The 22416-nt window shown below is 45.9% G+C and overlaps 1 protein-coding gene across 5 annotated transcripts in view; it reads left to right on the top strand.

Annotated features, from left to right (window-relative positions):
- The window catches only part of LOC137349008 (gastrula zinc finger protein XlCGF8.2DB-like), a 27405-nt gene extending 4989 nt beyond the window's left edge, over positions 1–22416 (top strand). The window contains exons 2-3 of one of the 5 annotated variants that reach the window (XR_010969193.1): positions 816–988; positions 19340–20619. The gene's annotated coding sequence lies outside the window, so the exon portion shown is untranslated. Of the gene's footprint in view, positions 1–815; positions 1159–9371; positions 9556–19339; positions 20620–21562 lie in introns of those variants that run through there. The other 4 variants (XR_010969196.1, XR_010969194.1, XR_010969198.1 and 1 more) reach the window with 4 other exon arrangements.

Below are 22416 nucleotides of genomic sequence, written 5' to 3'. Positions count from 1 at the left end.
GGAGGAAACCGGAGCACCCGGAGGAAACCCACGCAGACACAGGGAGAACTTGCAAAATCCTATTCATGTATTTGTCAAGATGACTCTTAAACGTCGCTATCGTACCTGCTTCCACCACCTCCCCCGGCAGCAAGTTCCAGGCACTCACCACCCTCTGTGTAAAGAACTTGCCTCGTACATTCCCTCTAAACTTTACCCCTTGCACCTTAAACCTATGTCCCCTAGTAACTGACTCTTCCACCCTGGGAAAAAGCTTCTAACTATCCACTCTGTCCATGCCATTCATAACTTTGTAAACCTCTATCATGTCGCCCCTCCACCTCCGTCGTTCCAATGAAAACAATCCGAGTTTATCCAGCCTCTCCTCATAACCATTGTCCTCCAGACCAGGCAACATCCTGGTAAACCTCTCCAAAGCCTCCATGTATCTATGAAGGGGAGGTTGTTGTCCTGTCTAGACAATCCTGAATATCCTTGCTCCATAACTGTCAGGAATAGAAGGCCCCGGTATTGTGAGAAGAGTCTCAGGGCATCAGTCCCAGTGATCTTGTAAAATAGAGGATCACGTGAGCAGGAGGAGGCCATTCAGCCCCTCCAGCCTGTTCCACCATTCACTTACCTCATGAATGCTCTGTATCTTAACTACATTTACCTGGTTGGTTCCATATCCTTTAATAACCTTACACAACAAAAAATATATCCATCTCAAGTTTTGAAATTCACTCTGTCTTTCACTGTCAGTCTGTCATTTCCTTTCTCTGTTTGTTTCTGTCTGTCTCATTTTCATTAACGCTGACAATGATTCTCCCCTTCAGACAAAGTAGCTGCTACTCCAGAATCAACACAACACCCAAGATGTGACCAGATACAGAACACAATTAGACCGATGTTCCCAGTCATTTCCAATCTGGGTCTGTGAAGCTGATGGTGGATAAGAACAAAATTAACCAGAGTGGAAGGAAATCCGACTCATCCTGGTGTGAGTCAGGTACTGACTTAAAGCCCCACTGATCTTCCCTTTGTGTGATAACACCATCTTATTCAAGGAGCAGCTACTGCGTGTCCTTGATAAGTATGTACCTGTCAGGCAGGGAGGAAGTTGTCGAGCGAGGGAGCCGTGGTTTACTAAAGAAGTTGAAGCGCTTGTCAAGAGGAAGAAGAAGGCTTATGTTAGGATGAGACGTGAAGGCTCAGTTAGGGCGCTTGAGAGTTACAAGCTAGCCAGGAAGGATCTAAAGGGAGAACTAAGAAGAGCAAGGAGAGGACACGAGAAGTCATTGGCGGATAGGATCAGGGAAAACCCTAATGCTTTCTATAGGTATATCAGGAATAAAAGAATGACTAGAGTTAGATTAGGGCCAATCAAGGATAGTAGTGGGAAGTTGTGTGTGGAATCAGAGGAGATAGGGGAAGCGTTAAATGAATATTTTTCGTGATTATTTACATTAGAGAAAGAAAATGTTGTCGAGGAGAATACTGAGATTCAGACTACTAGGCTAGATGGGATTGAGGTTCACAAGGAGGAGGTGTTAGCAATTTTGGAAAGTGTGAAAATAGATAAGTCCCCTGGGCCAGATGGGATTTATCCTAGGATTCTCTGGGAAGCTAGGGAGGAGATTGCAGAGCCTTTGTCCTTGATCTTTATGTCGTCATTGTCGACAGGAATAGTGCCGGAGGACTGGAGGATAGCAAATGTTGTCCCCTTGTTCAAGAAGGGGAGTAGAGACAGCCCTGGTAATTATAGACCTGTGAGCCTTACTTCGGTTGTGGGTAAAATGTTGGAAAAGGTTAGAAGAGACAGGATTTATAATCATCTTGAAAAGAATAAGTTCATTTGCGATAGTCAGCACAGTTTTGTGAAGGGTAGGTCGTGCCTCACAAACCTTATTGAGTTTTTTGAGAAGGTGACCAAACAGGTGGATGAGGGTAAAGCAGTGGATGTGGTGTATATGGATTTCAGTAAGGCATTTGATAAGGTTCCCCACGGTAGGCTATTGCAGAAAATACGGAAGTATGGGGTTGAAGGTGATTTAGAGCTTTGGATCAGAAATTGGCTAGCTGAAAGAAGACAGAGGGTGGTGGTTGATGGCAAATGTTCATCCTGGAGTTTAGTTACTAGTGGTGTACCGCAAGGATCTGTTTTGGGGCCACTGCTGTTTGTCATTTTTATAAATGACCTGGAAGAGGGTGTAGAAGGGTGGGCTAGTAAATTTGCGGATGACACTAAGGTCGGTGGAGTTGTGGATAGTGCCGAAGGATGTTGTAGGGTACAGAGGGACATAGACAGGCTGCAGAGCTGGGCTGAGAGATGGCAAATGGAGTTTAATGCGGAAAAGTGTGAGGTGATTCACTTTGGAAGGAGTAACAGGAATGCACAGTACTGGGCTAATGGGAAGATTCTTGGTAGTGTAGATGAACAGAGAGATACATAAATCCCTGAAAGTTGCCACCCAGGTTAATAGGGCTGTTAAGAAGGCATATGGTGTGTTAGCTTTTATTAGTAGGGGGATCGAGTTTCGGAGCCACGAGGTCATGCTGCAGCTGTACAAAACTCTGGTGAGACCGCACCTGGAGTATTGCGTGCAGTTCTGGTCACCGCATTATAGGAAGGATGTGGAAGCTTTGGAAAGGGTGCAGAGGTGATTTACTAGGATGTTGCCTGGTATGGAGGGAAGGTCTTACGAGGAAAGGCTGAGGGACTTGAGGTTGTTTTCGTTGGAGAGAAGGAGGAGGAGAGGTGACTTAATGGAGACATATAAGATAATCAGAGGGTTAGATAGGGTGGATAGTGAGAGTCTTTTTCCTCGGATGGTGTTGGCAAACACGAGGGGACATAGCTTTAAGTTGAGGGGTGATAGATATAGGACAGATGTTCGAGGTAGTTTCTTTACTCGGAGAGTAGTAGGGGCGTGGAACGCCCTGCCTGCAACAGTAGTAGACTCGCCAACTTTAAGGGCATTTAAGTGGTCATTGGATAGACATATGGATGAAAATGGAATAGTGTAGGTCAGATGGTTTCACAGGTCGGCGCAACATCGAGGGCCGAAGGGCCTGTACTGCGCTGTAATGTTCTAATTCTAATTCTAAAAAAAATCTTCCTAAGAGTGTTAGGAAAAGGCCGACTGTGCAGCAAAAATGCTGATTTATCCAGATATGTAAAAATTGCCAGAATATAAATCCCAATTTCATTTTAAACATATGAATGAAGTGTTTTAGATTTGCGTTGGTAACTGCAGAGAGTCTCATCAACCTAAAGACTTCTGTTCAATACATTTCCTGAGTGGATTTAAATTTAAACCAGGTTTGAAGGCATGATGCTCTATTCACACATCGAAGGTGAGAGAGATGCTGTGGGACACACACTAGGTCCGGTAGCTAAAAGTGATTTAGAACCATAGAAAAATTACAGCACAGAAGGAGGCCATTCAGTCCATCATGTCTGCGGGGGCCGAAAAAACTTGCCGCCCAATCTAATTCCACCTTCCAGCACCTGGTCCATAGCCTTGCCAGTTACAGCACTTCAGTTGCAGGTCCAGGTACCTTTTAAAAGAATTGAGGGTTTCTGCCTCCACCATCATTTCTGGCAGTGAATTCCAGACACCCACCACCCTCTGGGTGAAAAAGTTTTTCCTCATGTCCCCTCTAATCCTTCTACCAATCACCTTAAATCTGTACCCCCGGTAATTGACCTCTCCGCTAGGGGGAGAAGGTTCTTCCTGTCTACTCTATCTAGGCCCCTCATAATTTTTTACACCTCTATTGAGTCACCCCTCAGCCTCCTCTTTTCTAAGGAAAATAACCCTATCCAGTCTTTCCTCACAGCTGCAAATTTCAAGCCCTGGCAACATTCTTGTCAATCTCCTCTGCACTCTCTCCAGAGCAATTATGTCCTTCCTGTAATGTGGTGACCAGAACTGTACACAGTACTCCAGCTGTGGCCGAACCAGCATTTCATACAGTTCCAGCATTGCATTCCTGCTTTTGTATTCTATACCTCAGTCAATAAAGGAAAGCATTCCATATGCCTTCTTACCTGCTCTACCTATCTATTTTGCCACCTTCAGGGATCTGTGAACATGCATTCCAAGGTCTCTCACTTCTTCTCCCCCTCTCATTATCCTTCCATTTATTGTACATTCCCTTGCTTTGCTTGCCCTCCCCAAGTGCATTACCTCACACTTCTCTGGATTGAATTCCATTTGCCACTTTTCCACCCACTCAACCAAACCATTGATATCATTCTGGAGTCTACATCTATCCTCTTCACTATCAACTAGACAGCCAATTTTTGCATCATCAGCAAATTTTCCAATCATGCCTCCCACATTTAAGTCCAAATCATTAATATATACCACAAACAGCAAGGGACCCAACACTGAACCCTGTGGAAAGCTACTGGAAACTACTTTCCAGTCACAAAAACTACCCTTTGCTTCCTGTTACTGAGCCAATTTTGGATCCAACTCACTACATTCCCCTGTATCCCATGGGCTTTTATTTTACTGACCAGTCTGCCATGTGGGACCTTGTCAAATATCTTACTAAAATCCAAGTTGACCACATCTATGGCGCTACCCACATGAATCCTCCTTGTTACATCCTCAAAGAATTCAATTGTGTTAGTAAGACCCTTAACAAATCCATGCTGACTATCCCTGATTAATCCGTGCTTTACTAAGTGGCAGTTTATCCTGTCCCTCAGAATTGATTCTAATAATTTCCCCACCACTGAGGTCAGACTGACCGGCCCATACTATTTTGGTCTGTCCCTCACGTCCTTTTCAGACAATGGTACAATGTTTGCAGACCTCCAATCCCCTGGCACCTCACCTGTATCTAGTGAGGATTTGAAGATGATCCTCAGTGCATCCGCTATTTCCTCCCTAGCTTCCTTTAACAACCTGGGATGCAATCCATTCGGCCCTGGTGATTTATCCACTTTCAAGGATGTCAGACCCTCTAGTACTACCCCTCTCATTATCTTTATCGTATCTAACATTTCACAGTCCTCCTCTTTAACTACAATGTCTGCATCAATCCTCTCCTTTGTGAAGACAGAGACAAAAAACTCATTAAGAACCCTGCCCACATCTTCTACATCCACGTGTAAGTTCCCTTGTACATCTCTGATAGGCCCTACCCATTCCTTAGTTCTCCTCTTGCTCTTAATGTACTGATCTTTGGGTTTTCCTTGATTTTACCTGCCAATAATTTTTCATGTCCTCTCTTTGCTTTTCTAATTTCCTTTTTTACTTCACCCCTGACTTTCTATACTCCCCGAAGCTTTCTAAAGTATTAAGATATTTGTGATCGTCATAAGCTTTCTTTTTCTGCATTAGCCTACCCTGTAAGCTTCTAGATAACCAGGGGGCTCTTGATTTGGCCGTACCACCCTTTATCTTTGTGGGGACATGCCTACACTGTGCCAGTAGAATCTCGCTTTTGAAGCCTCCCACTGGTTTGCCACTGATTTTCCTTCAAGTAGCTGTATCCAGTCCACTTTCACCAGGTCACCTCTCAACTTCGTAAAATTCGCCTTCCCCCAATTTAGAACTTTTACTCCTGTTTTATCCTTGTCCTTTTCCATGATTATGCTAAAACTAACTATTTACAGACTGGATTTGGTGTTTAGTGATCCCGGGCATGTTCCCAATACCTTCCCTGGCTCCCACGGCGAGGGGAGGTACTCTGGAAGGTATGGGGAGCTGGGACTGGTCCATGCGAGTAACCAAATGAATGAGAGCTGAGATAATTTAGAGTTAGAAAGGAGAAAAGTCCCAAAAATGGATCAGTAGATCATAGGACATCTCCTTTTATCTTGTAGAAATTAAAGACTGACACAGTGTGCGTTTGAAAAAAAAATCATTTATCTGACGGATATCAGAATATTAAACTCCAGCCCAGTTATAGGAGTTACTAACATCAGCAGAAATAAACCCCAACTGTCAGTATTGGATGTGATTAACAGCAGCAATAACAGCAGAATCCAACCCCAGCAGTCACTTGTGAACTCACTGATGTCAGAAGTTTGATAGAGTAAATTCCTTCCAAAATATGGAGCAGGTGAACAGCCTCTCCAGTGTGAATTGACTGATGTTTCTGGAGACTGACTGAGGTCATGAATCCCTTGCACCACACTGAGAAGGTGAATGGTCTCTCCCCCCCCAGTGTGACTGTGTCGATGAGTTTTCAGCTGGGGTGGGTAGTTCCTTCCCACAGTTCCCACATTTCCAGTTTCTACGCGCTGTCTTGTGTCTCTCCAGGTTGGACGATCACTTGAATACTCATCCTCACACACAACACGTGTACGGTTTCTCCCCGCTGTGAATGGCAGGCAGTGACTAGTGGGGTACCGCAGGGATCGGTGCTAGGACCCCAGCTATTTACAATATATATTAATGATTTAGATGAGGGAACTAAATGTAATATCTCCAACTTTGCAGATGACACAAAACTGGGTGGGTGGTTGAATTGTGAGGAGGATGCAGAGAGGCTTCAGGGTGATTTGGACAAGTAGAGTGAGTGGGCAAATGCATGGCAGATGCAGTATAATGTGGATAAATATGAGGGTATCCACTTTAGTAGCAAAAACAGGAAGGCAGATTATCATCTGAATGGCTATAAACTGAGAGAGGGGAATTTGCAACGAGACCTGGCTGTTCTCGTACACTAGTTGCTGAAGGTAAGCATGCAGGTGCAACAGGCGGTAAAAAGGGCAAATGATATGTTGGCCTTCATAGCGAGAGGATTCGAGTACAGGAGCAGGGATGTCTTGCTGCAATTATACAGGGCCTTGGAGAGGCCATACCTAGAATATTGTGTGCAGTTTTGGTCTCCTTATCTGAGGAAGGATGTTCTTGCTCAAGAGGGAGTGCAGTGAAGGTTTACCAGACTGATTCCTAGGATGGCGGGACTGACGTATGAGGAGAGATTGAGTCGGTTAGGATTATATTTGCTGCAGTTCAGAAGAGTGAGGGGGGGAATCTCATAGAAACCTGTAAAATTCTAACAGGACTTGACAGGGTAGATGCAGGAAGGATGTTCCCGATGGTGGGAGAGTCCAGAACCAGGGGTCATAATCTAAGGATACGGGGTAAACCTTTCAGGACTGAGATGAGGAGAAATTTCTTCACCCAGAGAGTGGTGAGCCTGTGGAATTCGCTACCACAGAAAGCAGTTGAGGCCAAAACATTGTATGTTTTCAAGAAGGAGTTAGATATAGCTCTTGAGGTGAAAGGGATCAAAGGATATGGGGGGAAAACGGGAACAGGTCACTGAGTTGGATGATCAACCATGATCATAATGAATGGCGGAGCAGGCTCGAAGGGCCGAATGGCCTACTCCTCCTATTTTCTATGTTTCTATGCGTGGAGTTTTTTTTCAGGTTAACTGGTTAAAGTTCTTTCCACAGTCAGTGCACTGGAACACTCTCACTCGGGTCTGTGTGTCTCGGTGCTTTTCCAGTGACACTGATGTTTGAAATCTTTTGCCACAGATAGAACAGATATTTCCATTTCCAGAATCAGAGGCCGATCATACATGAATTAAGTGATTCTGTAAGATCTCACCAAGATCTCTGGTTTGACATTCCTGCCTGCAAATCCTCTCATAATACTACTGATACCCTGTAAAAGGAGTTTACAAATGTCATCACTGTCAGTACAGGATAGAAATTCAGAACAGACAACTCTAGTTTCTAGAGAACATTCTTTCTCCTTTCATTCTCCCAAATCTATAAATCCCTGTCCCACACACTCCTTCCTCTCTCTGATCATTGTTCCAGATTCAGAGCCCTTTCTCCTACTAATTCTTTTCTCCTCTCCAGATTCTCCCCGTCCTTAAAGCAGTGACTCAAGGTGTGGGTCAGTCCCACTTGTTAACCCTAATTCTACCAAAAATCCGGCTCACACAACAGTATATGATCTTTAATCATTTTATTAGTAGTTTTGAATGTATGGAAAGAGTCCCCTTTTCCCAATGGTAGAAACAGAAAGTCCAGTGGTTAGTTCAGAGCTTCCTTCTGCCCAGGTCTATTCTAACAAGTTGTCTCTATCTGAGTTATATTTCTACATACTCGCTCACTCAGTAAGTGATTGGATCTCACTGAACTGTGACACCACCTGCAAGTTCCTCTCCAAGCCACACTCCATCCTGTCTTGGAACTGCAGCACAGTTCCTTCACTGTCACTGGATCAAAATCCTGGAACTCCCTCCCAAACAGCACTGTGGGTGTACCTACCCCACATGGATGGGAACAGTTCAAGAAGGTGGCTCACCACCATGTTTTCCAGAGTAATTAAGGGTGGGGAATAAATGCTGGCCTTGCCAGCGATGGTCACTTGTACTATGTATGACACAAAAGAGAGAGAAGGTAGTGACGGAGGGATAGACAGAGACAGAGGGAGTTAGGAAGGTGAGACACAGACAATCAGACAATGCATCAGTTACAGAAAGTCTGTAAATTTCTAGTTTTATCTAGTAAGATCATACTGGAGATGCAGTTTCAGCTCTGACTGATATTGTAGCAAAGACAGACGCAGTATTAATCCCACACTCAGGGCAAGTGCCAGTGGGTGACAATGTCCCATGTTTAACCCACTCTTCCCTGTTGTACTGTCTGCAGTCCTGCAGTTCAGGGCCGTTAGATATTACTCTCAGTGTTTCATTCTGATTAGAGTCATGGAGTTTTACAGCACAGAAACAGGCCCTTTGGCCCAACGCGCCTGCGCAGACTATCAAGCACCCGTCCAAAACTAATCCCACTTCCCAATACTTGGCCCGTAGCCTTGCATGCTATGGCATTTCAGATGCTCATCTGAATACTTGTTAAATGTTGTGAGGGTTCCTGCCTCTATCATCCCTTCAGGTAGTGTGTTCCAGATTCCAACCACCCTCTGGGTGAAAACATTTTTCCTCAACTCCCCTCGAAACCTCCTGTCCTTACCTGAAATCCATGCCCCCTGGATATTGACCTCTCCGCTAAGGGAAAAAGTTTCTTCCTATCTATCCTATCAATGCCCCTCATAATTTTGTATACCTCAATCATGTCCCCCCTCAGCCTTCTCCGCTCCAAGGAAAACAACCCCAGCCTATCCTGGGACTGTTGGTGAAATATTAACTCCTGCATGGTGCCAGCAAACAGACTGACCCGTTCTACATATGTTTCTAAAAGGGTTGCTTTGTGAAGACCGGGCTCATCAACAGCAAACACCCTGCACAGAATGATCCCAAATTGAATTTCTTAAAGGGACAGGCCTCCAGTTTTCACCGTTCTCTGAACTTTCTCATCAGTCCCAGAGGTTTTGCTCAGAATCTAATAAAAGTCAATTGGGGAAAGTTCCCAATGATTTCTGTTTTCTGACTTGTTGCAGAAATCTCCGCCTGTCCTCCCCTCCCCCCAGCACTGCCTGTGAGTGGAAGAAGTTGGTTTAAAACAGCCGCGAATGGAGAGATCCCGGTCCCGGGGTAAGGGAGCAAACAGCAGCCTCCTTCCAGCAGCAACATCGCTTTGGCAGCGGGTCTGCAGATGGACTCGGATCAGCATTGAGTCCGGGCCAAGTTCAGGGGAAAAGGTGGCTGTTTGTAAAAGGCGGAGTGGAGTAGGAACATGGAGTGAGTGTGGGAAGGGAGAGGCCATTCCCGGGCTCTGTGTGCACAGGGAGAAGGAGACAGAATGGGAAGAAGCTGGAATTAAAAGCTAGTCTAATGATGGCCATGAAACCATTGTCGATTGTTGTAAAAACTCATCTGGTTCACTAACGTCCTTGAGGGAAGGAAATCTGCTGTCCTGACCTGTTCTGGCCGACATGTGACTCCAGACCCACAGCAATGTGGTTAACTCTTACATGCACTCTGAAATGGCCTAGCAAGCCACTCAGTTGTACCTAACCGCTACGAAGTCAATAAAAAAGAATGAAACCAGACAGACCACCCGGCATTGACCTAGGCACCGGAAACGCTAACAGCAAACCCAGCCCTGTCGACCCTGCAAAGTCCTCCTTACTAACATCTGGGGGCTTGTGCCAAAGTTGGGAAAGCTGTCCCACAGACTAGTCAAGCAACAGCCTGACACAGTCATACTCACGGAATCATACCTTACAATGTCCCTGACATTGCCATCACCATCCCCGGGTATGTCCTGTCCCACCGGCAGGACAGACCTACCAGAGGTGGTGGCACAGTGGTCTACAGTAGGGAGGGAGTTGCCCTGGGAGTCCTCAACATCGACCCTGGACCCTATGACGTCTCATGGCATCAGGTCAAACATGGGCAAGGTAACCTCCTACTGATTACCACCTACTGCCCTACCTCAGCTGATGACTCAGTACTCCTCCATATTGAACAGCACTTGGAGGAAGCACTGAGGGTGGCAAGGGCACAAAATGTACTCTGGGTGGGGACTTCAATGTCCATCACCAAAGGTGGCTCGGTAGCACCACTACTGACTGAGCTGGCCGAGTCCTAAAGGACATAACTGCTAGACTGGGTCTGCGGCAGGTGGTGGGAGAACCAACACGAGGGAAAAACATACTTGACCTCGTCCTCACCAATCGACCTGCTGCAGATGCTTCTGTCCATGACTATATTGGTAGGAGTGACCACCGCACAGTCCTTGTGGAGGCGAAGTCCCGCCTTCACATTGAGGATACCATCCATCGTGTTGTGTGGCACTATCACCGTGCTAAATGGGATAGATTTCGAACAGATCTAGCAATGCAAAACTGGGCATCAATGAGGCGCTGTGGGCCATCAGCAGCAGAATTGTACTCAACCACAATCTGTAACCTCATGGCCCAGCATATCCCCCACTCTACCATTACCATCAAGCCAGGAGACCAACCCTGGTTCAATGAAGAGTGCAGGAAGGCATGACAGGAGCAGCACCAGGCATACCTCAAAATGAGGTGTCAACCTGGTGAAGCTACAACACAGGACTATCTGCGTGCCAAACTGCGTAAGCAGCATGCGATAGACAGAGCTAAGCGATCCCATAACCAATGGATCAGATCTAAGCTCTGCAGTCCTGCCACATCCAGCCGTGAATGGTGGTGTACAATTAAACAACTAACTGGAGAAGGTGGCTCCACAAATATCCCCATCCTCAATGATGGGGGAGCCCAGCACATCAGTGCGAAAGATAAGGCTGAAGCATTTGCAACAATCTTCAGCCAGAAGTGCCGAGTTGATGATCCATCTCGGCCTCCTCCTGAAGTCCCCAGCCTCACAGATGCCAGACTTCAACCAATTCAATTCACTCCGCGTGATATCAAGAAACGACTGAACGCACTGGATACTGCAAAAGCTATGGGCCCTGACAATATTCCAGCATATTCTGTGCTCCAGAACTTGCCAAGCCCCTAGCCAAGCTGTTCCAGTACAGCTACAACACAGGCATCTACCCTGCAATGTGGAAAATTGCCCAGGTATGTCCTGTACACAAAAAACAGGACAAGTCCAACCGGCCAATTACTGCCCCATCAGTCTACTCTCAATCATCAGTAAAGTGATGGAGGGTGTCATCGACAGTGCTATCAAGCGGCACTTGCTTAGCAATAACCTGCTCAGTGACACTCAGTTTGGATTCCACCAGGGCCACTCAGCTCCTGACCTCATTACAGCCTTGGTTCAAACATGGACAAAAAAGTTGAACTCAAGAGGTGAGGTGAGAGTGACTGCCCTTGACATCAAGGCAACATTTGACCGAGTATGGCATCAAGGGGCCCATGCAAAACTGAGTTCAATGGGAATCAGGGGGAAAACCCTCCGCTGGCTGGAGTCATACCTAGCACAAAGGAAGATGGTTGTGGTTGTTGGAGGTCAATCATCTGAGCTCCAGGACATCACTGCAGGAGTTCCTAGGGGTAGTGTCCTAGGCCCACCCATCTTCAGCTGCTTCTTCGATGACATTCCTTCAATCGTAAGGTCAGACGTGGGGATGTTCGCTGATGATTGCACAATGTTCAGCACCATTCGCGACTCCTCAGATACTGAAGCAGTCCGTGTAGAAATGCAGCAAGCCCTGGACAATATCCAGGCTTGGGCTGATAAGTGGCAAGTAACATTCGCGCCATACAAGTGCCAGGCATTGACCATCTCCAACAAGAGAGAATCTAACCATCTCCCCTTGACATTCAATGGCATTACCATCGCTGAATCCCCCACTATCAACATCCTAGGGCTACCATTGACCAGAAACTGAACTGGAGTCGCCATATAAATACCGTGACTACAAGAGCAGGTCAGAGGCTCGGAATCCTGAGGCGAGTAACTCACCTCCTGACTCCCCAAAGCCTGTCCACCATCTACAAGTCAGGAGTGTGATGGAATACTCTCCACTTGCCTGGATGGGTGCAGCTCCAACAACACTCAAGAAGCTTGACACCATCCAGGACAAAGCAGCCCACTTGATTGGAACCCCATCTACAAACATTCACTCCCTCCACCACCGACGCACTGTCGCAGCAGTGTGTACCATCTACAAGATGCACTGCAGCAATGCAACAAGGCTCCTTAGACAGCACCTTCCAAACCTGCGACCTCTACCACCTAGAAGGACAAGGGCAGCAAATACATGGGAACACCACCACCTGCAAGTTCCCCTCCAAGTCACACACCATGCTGACTTGGAACTATATCACCGTTCCTTCACTGTCGCTGGGTCAAAATCCTGGAACTCCCTTCCTAACAGTACTGTGGGTGTACCTACCCCACATGGACTGCAGCAGTTCAAGAAGGCAGCTCACCACCACGTTCTCGAGGGCAATTGGGGATGGGCAATAAATGCTGGCCTGGCCAGCGACGCCCACATCCCATGAATGAATAATTAAAAAAAAACTGCTATTGAAAATCATTGCTGCTTTCTCTCTGACAGCTCACCATGCCCCCCGTGATTGACAGCAGCTTCGGGCCAATAGGAAAAGGGGCGGGGTTGGAGAAACGGTGAGGGTCCCGCCCATTTGGTGCCACGAGCCCCACCATCTCTCCCTCTGGTTGGAGGACTCAACGCCCTCCGGGTCCCTTTCTATTGGTTTGGAGCTGCCGTCAATCACCCGGGCGAACGGTGTAAGGTGAGCATGCGCGGCCAGCGGGGGCTGAGACAGAGAGCGCTGGTTCGAGCAGCTGGGTTAATAAAACCAATATGTACTTTGGAAGGAAGATTGAGGAGAGGAAAAATAAACTAAATGGAACAATTTTAAATGGACAGTGGGATCAGAGAGACCTGGAGGTGTTTGTCCACAAATCTTTGAAGGTTACAGGCTGTTTAAAAACAGACCCAATCCTTGTCTTTATAAATAGAGGCAGAGAGAACAAAGGCAAGGAGGTTATAGTGAACCTTTCTAAATTAGATCTCAGCTCGAGTCATGCGTCTAGTTCCAGGCACCAGGCTTTAGAAAGGACATCAAGGCCTTAGAGACGGTGCAGAGGAGGTTTACTAGAATGATAACAGGGATGAGGGGTTTCAATTCTCTGGAGAAACTGGGATTGTTCTCCTGAGAGCAGAGAAGGTTAATGGGAGGTTTAATAGAGGTGTTCAAAATTCTGAGGGGTTTAATAGAGTAGAGAGGGAGAAACTGTTTCCACTGACTGGACGGTCAAAACACAAGAACACACAATAAATAGGAACAGAAGTAGACCCTATGGCCCATCAAGCCTGCTCCGCCATTCAATACGATCATGACTGATCTTGGGTTTCAATTCCACTTTCCTACCCGCTCCCAATATCCCTTGATTCCCTGCAAGACCAAAAATCTATCTATCCCAGCCTTAAATGTATTCAATGATGGAGCATCCACAACTCTCTGAGGCAGAGAATTCCAAAGATTCACAACCCTTTGTAACCAGAGGACACAGTTTTAAAATAACTGTCCACAAATGCTGGGGGTGGGGTTGGGTTGGGGTGGGGTGGGGTTGGGGGGGGAAATGATTTTGGGCAGTGAGTTTTTCTGATCTGGAATGCACTGCCTGAAAGGGTGGAGGAAGCAGGCTCAAAAAAAAAACTTTCAAAAGAGAATTAGATAAAAACTTCAAAGTGGAAATTTTTCAAGGCTATGGGGAAAGCGTAGAGAAATGGGAATAAATGGATTACTGTTTCAGAGAGCCAGCACAGGCATGATGGACTGAATGGCCTACTTCTGTGATGTATGATTACAGATCAGGGAGTGTCTGTATACGAAGGAGAAATTATGAGTGGTCAGGGAGAGACCATCATCAAAACTGGCAGATATTACAATGAATAGGGAGGGCCAGAGTGTTTGAGGAGGGGGAGAGAGCACATACACCGAGACAGAGTCAGCACCTTCAGGGGAGGCAAGAGAGAGAGGAACCAGTGAGTGCAGAACTGAACCCAGACAGAGGCTGCACCTTCAGAGGAGGAGAGAGGGAGAGAGAGGAGAACCAGTGAGTGTAGAACTGAACCTAACCAGAGTCAGCACGTTCAGGGGAGGACAGAGAGAGAGGAACCAGTGAGTGACAAACTGAACAGCTTTGGGAAATGAGAGAGGAAAGAATATTTCCGAAAACTAATATTATCTGTTTTGAATTTCTATCCTGTGTTGACAGTGATCTCTTTTGTAAACTCCTTTCACACGGTATTCCACCTTGAATACTGTTGAGGGAGATAGCTTCTCAGAAGAATGCAGCATGAACCAAGTCTGTGGCACCACGGGTCGCTCAGCTGCACAGGAGGGGAGGAAAAGAGTGGGAGAGCTATAGTGATAGGGGATTCTATTGTAAGGGGTACAGATATGCATTTCTGTGGCTACAAATGTGATTCCAGAATAGTATGTTGCCTCCCTGGTGCTAGGGTCAAGGTTGTCATGGAGCGGCTGCAGGACCTTCTGAAGGGGGAGGGTGAACAGTCAAGAGGTCATGGTTCCCATTGGTACCAAAGATATAGGTAGAAAGAGGGCTGAGGTCCTGCAACAAGAATTTAGGGAGCTAGTAGCAGATTAAAAAGCAGGGCCTCAAAGGTTGTAATCTCTGGATTACTCCCGGTGCCACTTGCTAGTGAGTATAGGAATAGGAAGATAGAGCAGATGAATGCGTGGCTGAAGAGATGGTGCAGGAGGGAGGGCTTTAGTTTCCTGGGTCACTGTGTCTGTTTTTGGCGAAGGTGGGACCTGTACAAGTTGGAAGGGTTGCACCTGAACCGGAATGGGATGAACATCCTTGCTGGGGGTTTTGCTAGTGCTGTTGGGGGGGGTGGGGGGTTAAGCTGATTTGGCAGGGGGATGGGATACGGAGTGGAGGTACACTAGGGGGCGATGCACAGCCAAATGTAGAAGAGAAATTAAGTTAGTCTGGAAGGCAGAGCAAATATAGACCTGTTAAGGCACAAGCCAATAATGCAAGGCTGGAGTGCATCTATTTTAATGCAAGGAGTCTTACAAGTAAGACAGATGAAATGAGGGCATTGATTAACACATGGGAATATGATATTTTTGCTGTCACAGAGACATGGTTGAGGGAAGGGCAGGACTGGCAGCTCAAAATTCCAGGATATAGAATCTTCAGGCGTGACAGAGGAGGGGGTAAAAGAGGAGGTGGCATTGCACTATCGATCAAGGACTCAATGACTGCAGTAAGGAGGGATGATATCTTAGAAGGCTCCTCAAATGAGGCCATATGGGTAGAACTTAAAAACAAAATGGGAGAAATCACTTGGCTGGGAGTGTACTACAGGCCTCCAAACAGTCAGGGAGAGATAGAGGAGCAGATATGTAGGCAAATCTCAGAGAGGTGTAAAAATAATAGGGGATTGCAACTTCCCTAATATCAACTGGGATTGTCTTAGTGCAAAAGGCTTAAAAGGGGCGGAATTCTTAAAGTGCATACAGGAGAGCTTTTTGAGCCAGCATGTAGAAAGTCCGACAAGAGAAGGGGTGGTACTGGGCCCAATCCTAGGAAATGAAGCCAGACAAGTGGTAGAAGTGTCAGTGGGGGAGCATTTCGGGGATAGTGACCATAACTCTGTCAGATTTAAGGTAGTTATGGAAAAGGACAAAGATGGACCAGAAATAGAGGTACTGAATTTGGGGAAGGCCAATTTCACTATGATAAAACAGGATCTGGCCAAAGTGGACTGGGAGCAGCTACTTGTAGGAAAGTCTACACCAGACCAGTGGGAGTCATTCAAAAAGGAAATAATGAGAGTTCAGGGCCAACATGGGACTGTCCTGTGAAGAGAGATTGGGGAAACTGGGCCTGTATTCTCTAGAGTTTTGAAGAATGAGAGGTGATCTCCCTGAAACCTACAAAATACTTAAAAGGATAGACAGGGTAGATGCAGGTAAGATGTTTCCCATGGTTGGGGAGTCAAGAACTAGGGGACACAATATCAAAATAAGGGGAAGCCACTTCGGACTGAGATGAGGAGGAACTTCTTTATTCAGAGGGTTGTGAATCTTTGGAATTCTCTATCCCAGAGGGCTGTGGAAACTCAGTCATTGATTATGTTTAAAGCAGAGATTGACAGATTTCTAAATACCAATGACATAGAGGGATATGGGGATAGTGTGGGAAAAAGGCATTGAAGTGGATGATCAGCCATGATCATATTGAATGGTGGAGTAGGCTTGATGGGCTGAATGGCCTGCTCATACTCCTATGTTCCTATGTAACGTGTTCCCGTAAAGGTGAAGGGTAGGACCAACAAGTCCAGGGAACACTGGATGTCAAGGGATAGAGAGGATTCGATAGGAAAAGAAAGGAGGCTTATGGCAGATTCAGGGGGCTGCAAACAGCAGAGGCCCTACAGGAGTATAGAAAGTGTAGGGGGGTACTTAAAAAAGTAATTAGGAGAGCGAAGAGCAGCATGAAAAAACATGGACGGGCAACTTAAAGGAAAATCCCAAAGCGTTTTATAAGTATATTAAGGTCAAGAGGATAACCAGTAAAGAGTAGGGCCCATTCGGGACCAAAGTGACAATTAGTGTGTGGAGCTGGAGGACGTAGGTGAGGTTTTAAATGATTACTTTTCATCTGTGTTCACTATGGAGAAGGACAATGTCGGTGTAAAGATCAGGGAGGGGGATTGTGATATACTTGAACAAATTAGCATTGAAAGAGAGGAGGTTTTAGTGGTTTTAGCGGGCTTAAAAGTGGATAAATCCCCAGGCCCAGATGAGATGTATCCCAGGCTGCTATATGAGTAAAGGGAGGAGATTACAGGGGCTCTGACACAAATTTTCAAATCCTCTCTGGCCACAGGAGAGGTACCAGAGGACTGGAGGACAGCGAATGTGGTACTATTATTCAAGAAGGGTAGCAGGGATAAACCAGGTAATTACAGGCCAGTGAGTCTAACATCAGTGGTAGGGAAACTATTGGAAAAAATTCTGAGGGACAGGATTAATCTCCACTTGGAGAGGTAGGGATTAATCAAGGATAGTCAGCATGGCTTTGTCAGGGGGAAATCATGTCTAACAAATTTGATTGAATGAGGTGACTAGGTTTGCAGATGAGAGTAAAGCAGTTGATGTAGTCTACATGGACTGCAGTAAGGCTTTTGATAAGGTCCCACATGGCAGATTAGTTAAGAATGTAAGAGCCCATGGGATCTCGGGTAATTTGGCAAATTAGATTCAAAATTGGCTCAGTGGAAGGAGGAAGAGGGTTGTTTTTGCGATTGGAAGCCTGTGAGCAGTGGTGTACCGCAGAGATCGGTGCTGGGACCCTTGCTGTTTGTTGTGTACATTAATGATTTAGATGTGCATATAGGAGGTATGATCAGTAAGTTGACAGATGACATGAAAATTGGTGGTGTCGTAAATAGTGAGGAGGAAAGCCTTAGATTACAGGACGATATAGATGGGCTGGTAAGATGGACAGAGCAGTGGCAAATGGAATTTAATGCTGAGAAGTGTGAAATGATGCATTTTGGGAGGACTAACAAGGCAAACGAATATACAATGGATGGTAGGACCCGAGGAAGTACAGAGGGACCTTGGTATACTTGTCCTTAGATCACTGAAGGCAGCAGCACAGGTAGATAAGGTGGTTAGGAAGGCATATGGGATTTATTTAGAGATACAGCACTGAAACAGGCCCTTCGGCCCAACGAGTCTGTGCCGACCAACAACCACCCATTTATACTAATCCTACATTAACCCCATATTCTCTACCACATCGCCACCATTCTCGTACCACCTACCTATACTAGGGGCAATTTACAATGGCCAATTTATTTATCAACCTGCAAGTCTTTGGCTATGGGAGGAAACTAGAGCACCCAGCAGAAACCCACGCAGACACAGGGAGAACTTGCAAACTCCACACAGGCAGTATCCAGAATTGAACCCTGGTCGCTGGAGCTGTGAGGCTGCGGTGCTAACCACTGCACCTTTATTAGCCTTTATTATACTTGCCTTTATTAGCCGAGGCATAGAATATAAGAGCAGGGAGGTTATGATGGAGCTGTATAAAATGCTAGCTAGGCCACAGCTGGAATACTGTGTACAGTTCTGGTCACCACACTATAGGAAGGATGTGATTGCAATAGAGAGGGTGCAAAGGAGATTCACCAGGATGTTGCCTGGGCTGGAGCGTTTCAGCTATGAAGAGAGACTGGATAGGCCAGGGTTGTTTTCCTCAGAGCAGAGAAGGCTAAGGGGGTCCTGATTGAGGTATACAAAATTATGAGGGGCATAGATAGTGTAGATAGGAAGAAACTTTTTTCCCTTAGCAGAGGTGTCAATAACCAGGGGGCATAGATTTAAGGTAAGGGGCAGGAGGTTTAGAGGAGATTTGAGGAAACTTTTTCACCCAGAGGGTGGTTGGAATCTGGAACGTACTACCTGAAGGGTGGTAGAGGCAGGAACCGTCACAACATTTAAAAAGTATATTTGAGCACTTGAAATGCCATAGCAAACAAGGCTACGGGCCAAGTGCTAGAAAATGGGTTTAGAATAGATAGATGCTTGATGGCCAGCATGGACACGATGGGCTGAATGGCCTGTTTCTGTGCTGTATAACTCTATGACTCTCGAAAGGGAGGATTTGCAGATGGGAAACCCCCCCCCCCCCCCCCCCAAACCATGTCAATATCTAACAGTCACTCAATTCTTCAGGACCTGAATATCATCGGCCTTTGAATGTGGAAGGTGAAGGTGGGTGCCTGGAACGCGTTGCCAGCGGAGGTGGTAGACGCAGGCACGATAGCGTCTTTTAAGATGTATCTAAACAGATACATGAATGGGCAGGAAGCAAAGAGATACAGACCCTTAGAAAATAGGTGACAGGTTTAGATAGAGGATCTGGATCAGCGCAGGCTTGGAGGGCCGAAGGGCCTGTTCCTGTGCTGTAATTTTCTTTGTTCTTTGTTTGTCTGTTCTCTCTGTAGGAAATGATTTCAAACATCAGTGTGATAGGAAAAGCACCGAGACGCACACACCCGGGTTCGACTGTTCCTGTGTGGTGACTGTGAAAAGAGCTTTAACCAGTTACACAGCCTGAAAAAACATTGCACCATTCACAATGGGGAGAAACCGTACATGTGTTGTGTGTGGACGAGGAATCAACTGATCATCCAACTGGGGAAGCACAGAGACACCTGCAGCACGGAGAAACTATGGAAATGTGGGGACTGTGGGAAGGGATTCAGTTCTGCATCCCAGCTGGAAACTCGTCGACGAAGTTACACTGGGGAGAGGCCATTCACTTTCTTAGTGTGTGAGAAAGGATTCACTCGGTCATTCAATCTGCAGCAGCACCAACAAGTTCAGACTGATCAGAGACCATTTAAATGTTCTGACTGTGGGAAGAACTTTAAAAGCAGTAATGGTCTGCTGACACACCAGCACACTCACAATGGGGAGAGGTCGTTTATTTGTACAGTGTGTGAGAAGAGGTTCACTCGGTCATCTCACCTACTGAGGCACCAGTGAGTTCACACTGCGGAGAGGCCATTCACCTGCTCTGTGTGTGGGAAGGGATTCATCCCACCTGACAAAACACCAGCGAGTTCACAAGTGACTGCAGGGATTGGATTCTGCTGTTATTGTTGCTGTTAATCACATCCAGGACTGAACCATGTTCATTCTGACGGTTGGGGTTTATTTCTGCTGATGTTAATAATCCTTATAACTGGGCTGGAGTTCAATATTCTGATATCTGTCAAATTAATTAATGTTTTTCCAAATGCACACTGTGCTGTGCCCTTATCATCTCCAAGCTTAGAGGAGACTAATTGACCAAGTGCTCCATTTTTGGGCCTTTTCTCCTTTCTAACTCTAGATTATTTCAGTTCTCTTACCTTCGGTTACTCTGTTGGACAAGTCCCAGCTCCCCATACCTTCCAGAGTGCCTTGGGATCCAGGGAAGGTAACACGCCTGGGATCATTAAACACAAAACCCAGTCTGTTAATCACTTTCAGCTATTGAACTTAGTGTATATCCCACAGCATCTCTCTCACCTTCGAAATAGATGTTGAGGAACTAGAGGAATCCTTACTAGATTAGAGATACAGCACTGAAACAGGCCCTTCGGCCCACCGAGTCTGTGCCGACCATCAACCACCCATTTATACTAATCCCATATTCCTACCAAACATCCCCACCTGTCCCTATATTTCCCTACCACCTACCTATACTAGTGACAATTTATAATGGCCAATTTACCTACCAACCTGCAAGTCTTTTGGCTTGTGGGAGGAAACCGGAGCACCCGGAGGAAACCCACGCAGACACAGGGAGAACTTGCAAACTCCACACAGGCAGTACCCAGAATCGAACCCGGGTCCCTGGAGCTGTGAGGCTGCGGTGCTAACCACTGCGCCGCCCAGACTAAGGATCTGTCTGGGGTTTTACCTGCAAGTGCAGGTCTAGGGGTGAATGATTCCTGATTCCACGAACTGTCTTACATTGAACCCAGTTTGGATCAAGATGGAAAATGTTTACAGGAGAATAGGGACAAATATCCCCTACTACTGAGGAAGACAAAAAGCAGCCATTGGAGAAGCTAATCACAGTATATATATTTATGGAGCACAATTATGGTAATAATAGCAAAAGCTGTGGCAGCTACATTAGGAGTCAGAAACACAGTAACAGAGTTACAGAGAATTAACAGTGAGTACATAGAGTTACATCAAATCGACAGCAGTGGTTCTAAAAGATTTTTGATTGAAGGATCCCTTTTAAATGGATTAGTAATCACAGACCCTCCTCCATCTAAATTATACTCTCTACTCCTTGTACATTTACATTTCTGAATGTAAATTTCATCAGTGTCCTGTTACAGGGACATTTGCCAGGGCTGTCTGATAAAGTGAACATTGATGTGATTGGTGAAGTGAAAACTTTTATTCTCCCTTCAGCTGAAACATAACCCAACAGGAAATATCCACTGAGCCTCATTGTAAAATTAATTAAATAATGAAAATGATACACGTGAGTGAATCAGCTTTATATCACCTCCCAGTCCTGTCCTGTCAATGCTGGGTCAGGCCCTGTCCAGCTCCACCAGTCCCGGTAACATGGGCCATCTTGACATCCGTGTGTGAGGAAGACAATCCAGGATCTGATATGCTCCAAATTAAATTTCATGTTTCATATTTCACTCCAGGGAATGTTTTGTTTATTGAGGGTAGGATTATCGTTAAAATGACAACACGTACTGTATCTACCCATCATTCTCCCCGGACTCACCATCGTCTTGCAGTCGGGATCGTGTATCTATGAAGGGGAGGTTGTTGTGCTGTCTGGACCACCCTGAATACCCTCGAGTGCAGACTTTTATCTGACAGTTGAGTTGTTGAATGTACTGTTAGGTGCAAGGACTCTGGTATCAAAGGATTTTTTTTTGAGACAGTCATTTACTGGAAAATGAAACTCAAAGCTTCAGAATTCTGGGAAGTCAGAACCAGGTTAAATGAAAGAGTCATGTGACCAGAGCTATTCAATGGTCAGTTCCCAGGTCTGCAGTATGGAAGCAAGCTGCAGGCTGTTGTTCTTCCAGACAAGCTGTTGGTTTTTCAAAAGACAGGCTGCAAACAGGGAAGGTTTGTTTCTGGGAGCTGGCCCTTGGCAAACATGAGTTGCTACAGCAGTTTTCAGTGACTTAGAGTTACAGGTGGAACCACGTGGTTAAAACTGTTGTGAGTAGGACCGGGGACATTGATCGGCAACAAGACTGAAATGTTACAGGGAAGACTGCAACGCTCGCTATCGACGGGGAGACAATACATCTGTGTTTGCATCTTGAAGGACAGGAGTTGGAAATCCACTTGCAGAAGTTCATGGTTTTGAGAAACTTTATGACTATTCGTTGCCATCTTTGCTGAGTGTACTGCCGAGTAAATCTGAGAGATCTATCTTTGTTGCATCTGATGATTAGTGTGTAATCTTTAAGCATATTTTTAGACAGTGATTTACCTGTTTTTGATTTGAGTGTTAAAGTAAAGTTTATAAAAGTGAAAA

This window comes from Heterodontus francisci, chromosome 34, assembly GCF_036365525.1.
Source record: "Heterodontus francisci isolate sHetFra1 chromosome 34, sHetFra1.hap1, whole genome shotgun sequence".
In the NCBI taxonomy this organism is placed as follows: domain Eukaryota; kingdom Metazoa; phylum Chordata; class Chondrichthyes; order Heterodontiformes; family Heterodontidae; genus Heterodontus; species Heterodontus francisci.
The sequence above is the reverse complement of the archived record's forward strand: the minus strand, read 5'-3'. Positions and strand labels throughout refer to the sequence as shown.